This window comes from Rhinopithecus bieti, unplaced genomic scaffold, assembly GCF_001698545.2.
Source record: "Rhinopithecus bieti isolate Rb0 unplaced genomic scaffold, ASM169854v2 scaffold_39705, whole genome shotgun sequence".
Lineage (NCBI taxonomy): Eukaryota > Metazoa > Chordata > Mammalia > Primates > Cercopithecidae > Rhinopithecus > Rhinopithecus bieti.
In genome coordinates this window covers 993,720-998,308 of record NW_016816813.1, presented here as the reverse complement: position 1 = coordinate 998,308, position 4,589 = coordinate 993,720, and the positions used below count along the sequence as shown (strand labels likewise).

Genomic DNA, 4,589 nt, shown 5'->3' with positions numbered 1-4,589 from the left:
TATACACACTTTATCTTTTTTTTTTTGAGACAAGGGCTCTCTCTGTTGCCCAGGCTAGAGTGCAGTGGTACAATCTTGTCTCCCTGCAACCTCTGCCTGAAAGGCTCAAGCAGTTCTCCTGCCTCAGCCTCCCAAGTGCTGGGACTATGAGCGCATGCCACCATGCCTGACTAATTTTTTTATTTTTAGTAGAGATGGGGTTTCACCATGCTGCCCAGGCTGGTCTTGAACTCCTAAGCTCAGGTGATCCACCCGCCTTGGCCTCCCAGAGTGTTGGGATTACAGGTGTGAGTGACTGCGCCCGGCCACCTGGCTAATGTGTTTTTCTTTTTTTTTTTCATAGAGAGCAGGTTTTGCTATGTAGCCCAGGCTGGTTTTGAACTCCTGGCCTCAAGCAATCCTTCTCAGCCTCCCAAAATGCTGGGATTATGGGCATGAGCCACCATACTTGGCCTCAAAATATTAATAATTTGATGAAAGCATCAGCTTTTTATATTGTTTTATTTACTTTATGTTATATGATAAAATGCATATTTTAAAAAGCAAAAAACTGGTCAGTGATAGTACCATGGTAGGTGTTTTCTTTTATATGGAGGACTGACCTTAGGGTGCTTTAGTATAAGTAAAGTTAGAATGTAGTTGGGACAGTCTTGGAATTGTTGAAACACAACAATAATATTTCCTCTGGTTCCTTTCAGTCTTTGGAGCCTAGGAACTTGATTTAGATTTGCATTCTCAGGAATAACATTCTAGCTTGCCCATAATCAAATATTTTTCAACTATGAATGGGATTAAAAATTTTTTTTTACTTTTGACTTTTCTTTGGCTTTGTCCATCTTAAGTGGTAGTTGTGTTTGTTTTATTCTTTGTTCAGAAATCATGCTGAGTTGGATGTCTTTTCCCTTTGGTTCTTTTAATTTTTGTTTTGCTTGTCCTTGATTTGCAGTATGCATCCTCTTTGAGCGGTTGAAATAGTTTTGATATTGGCAAAAGGAAGGATAATTTAGTGGTTATTTATAGAAGTTCTTTATAGATATATAAATCCCGGCTTGGGCTACATTCAGAAGGCCAGGAAGGCTATTGACTTTTTTTTGAAAACAGGTGGGCCACAGAGTTGTCCCTTAGGAAGATTAATCTGGTGACAGGAAAGATGAAAGACTGGAATGGGGAAGAGCTGGGAATAAGAAGTAGAAAGTGTTTGCAGTAATTCAGGCAAGGTATTAGGCAGACCAAGTAGAGTTAGTTACAGTAGTGGGAATGGAAAAGACAAGGGGAGAGAGAAACTTCTTAGAGGTGGAACGTTGTTCACATGGATGGGGCTAAATATCACAGAGAATCAAGCCAATAATGTTTCTGAGGTTTCAGCCATAGAGAGCTGTGCTGCTATGGAGAGATTAGGTATAAAAATAAGTCTTAGTGAGGGAGAAAGGATGAGTTCATTTTGGAGGATTTGGGTATTTGTTATAGATTGATGTACCTGTAGCACCTGGATGGGGATGTTAGAGTTTTATAAGGTGAAATTGTTTTGATCTCCTACTGCAATTTATATAAGTTGGTTATATCATAGCCACATTAAACTTATGAATTTTCAACTATAAAGGGCCAACTAAAAGAATGAGTCCAGAGTAGCTGGGACTACAGGTGCATGCCACTACGACTGGCTAATTTTTTATTTTTTGAGATCACATCTCACTGTGTTGCGCTAAGGCTTCTTTCAAACTCCTGGACTTGAGCAGTTCTCCCACCTCGACCTCCCAGAGTGCTGGGATTACAGGCACGAGCCACGGCACTTGGCAGTAATGGTCAAAAGTTTGAAATGAAATAGGATATTTGCATAGTTTCAAAGTATCTTCCCCAAGATATTTACTAAAGGAGAAGCCTGAAGATGCCATCTTAATTAAGTGATCAAGGTGAGCATCACCAGTAGTAGGACATGCTGATATACCCTGTGATATGATACACTAAGAAGAATACAATATTATTTCTGTTTTATTCTTGCCAAAAATGTATAATCTTACTGTAATAATGAGGAAAGATTAAACAATTCCAAATTGATTGATAGCCTACAAAATGGCTAATATTCTTTAAGGTGTCAAGACTGTAACAGACTGAAGGATAAAGGAACTGCCACAGATTGGATGAGAGTAGGAGAAATAACAACTAAATGCAACATGGGCTTGTGGATAGGATCCTGGAATAGAAGGACATTAGTGGAAAAACTGGTGAAATGAATAAGAGCTACAGTTAAATTGATAGTATTGCACCAATACTATTTTCCTGGTTTTGATAGTTGTACCATAGTTATGTAAGATGTTAATGTTGGGAGAAGTGAGGTGCTATTTTTCTGCTAACTTTTCTGTAATCATCAATCAAAATAAAGAAGTTGAAAAAGAATATTGGCTGGGCGCAGTGGCTCACACCTGTAATCCCAGCACTTTGGGAGGCCGAGGCGGGCACATCACCTGGTCAGGAGTTCGAGACCAGCCTGACCAATATGGTGAAACCCTGTCTCTATTAAAAATACAAAAATTAGCCGGGCATGGTGGCATGCACCTGTAATCCCAGCTACTCACGAGGCTGAGGCAGGAGAATCTCTTGAACCTGGGAGGCAGAGGTTGCAGTGAGCCGAGATTGCGCCACTGTACTCCAGCCTGGGCGACAGAGCAAGACTCTGTCTCAAAAAAAAAAAAAGAATATTATGAAGAGTGCCTTCTTTTTTTTTTTTTTTTGGAAACATAGCCTTGATGTGTCACCCAGGCTAGAGTGCAGAGGCGTAATCTCCGCTCACTGCAACCTCTGCCTCCCAGGTTCATGTGATTCTCATGCCTTAGCCTCCTGAGTAGCTGGGACTACAGGTGCCCACCACCACGCCCGGCTAATTTTTTGTATTTTTAGTAGAGACAGGGTTTCACCATGTTAGCCAGAATGGTCTTGATTTCCTGACTTCGTGATCCACCCAGCTCTGCCTCCCAAAGTGCTGGGATTACAGGTGTGAACCGCCACACCCGGCCGAAACTGATTTTTTTTTTGTTTTTATTTTTTAATGAAGTAAGAGTAATGCTATAGAGTGTATTGGTGGTGGTAATGCTTCTGCTGCTGCTTTTACTTTATGGAATATGGTCAGAAAAGGTCTCCTTGAGGGAATGATATTGGAGTTAAGACCTGAATGATAGGGAACTAGCCTTGTGAAGATCTGAGACAAAAGCATTTCAGGCCGAAGGAAGAGCAAGTGTAAAAGCTTTGAAGGGGGAAGGAGCTTAACATATTTTAGGAACAGAAAAAGGTTAGTGTGGCTAGAGCATCACAGGTGAGGGATGGAGAGTGATGCAAGATAAGGATAGACAAGAAAGCAGAGTTCAGTGCAATCAGAAGCCAATCAAAGATTTTAAGCCGAGAACTGATTCGATTTCCATATTACAAAATAGCGTTTGGTCTGCAGTATGGTATTTAACAATCTGGATGAGAGGTATTGGTGGCAGTAGAGATGGATATATAAGAAGATGGATTCAAAGTATATTTGGGAGGTATATCTAATAAGTTGTTCCTGTTTTACAAACGAGGAAACAAATTCAGAAATGTACAGAAGGTTGCCCTCACACAGATAGGAAATGGTGAAGCTGGGTTTCAATTTCAGTCTAATCTAGATCCTGAGTTAAAGATACTATTAAGCACTTTAGAATATATAAACAAGAGACATACAGTTTGGTAAATTATTTGGGTATATGTATTGCACATCTATGTATGTAATTAGCACTCTTGGTTGCAAAGGACAAAACCCATCTCAAAAAAAACAGGTGGGTCTATGGGTTCATGTAAAATTCCTCGTGGACAGTGCTAGGGTAAGACTAAAAGGAAGTAAATGTGGTTTCAGAAACTCGTGACTCTGTGAGAACTTTCTAGGTATGTGATGTGATACCATAAATATGATATATTTGGAGAAATTTTTCTTCTGGTCTGCGTTATTATCACTTAGAGTTGATAGGCATTTGCTTGAAGTGGAGACCATGAGAGCTGCCAGCCTATCCTTCCAGTTTGTGACCTAAGAGGTGATAAGAGTCTTCCTCCGCTGGTTTTAATTGACCCTACTGTAACTGGTCCGGCTTGGATCAAGTGCCCAAACTTGGATCAACTGCTGTGTGTTTCTTTGCACACGTGTGTAAGCATGTTTTAAGTGCCAATATACATGTGTTTGTAGTATGCATAATATAGTAGTACTCATCCAGAGGACAGCCGTTTCAGAAATTTTAACTATTTGCAATTCAGGGGAGAAATCTATAAAGTAAATTAGGCTGTGCGTGAGGGCTCACGCCTGTAATCCCAGCACTTTGGGAGGCTGAAGTGGGCGGATCACAAGGTCTGGAGTTTGAGACCAGTCTGGTCAACATGGTGAAACCCTGTCTTTACTAAAAAAAAAAAAATACAAAAAAATTAGTTGGGCCTGGTGGCATGCACCTGTAATCCCAGCTATTCAGGAGGCTGAAGCAGGAGAATTCCTTGAATCCAGGAGGCGGAGGTTGCAGTGAGCCAAGATCATGCCACTGCACTCCAGCCTAGGTGACAGAGCAAGACTCCGTCTCAAAAAAAAAAAA

The 4,589-nt window shown here is 40.7% G+C and overlaps 1 protein-coding gene across 1 annotated transcript in view; it reads left to right on the top strand.

Annotated features, from left to right (window-relative positions):
- Positions 1–4,589, top strand: part of CUL5 (cullin 5) — a 79,511-nt gene that overhangs the window by 53,231 nt on the left and 21,691 nt on the right. The gene's annotated exons all lie outside the window — the stretch shown is intronic.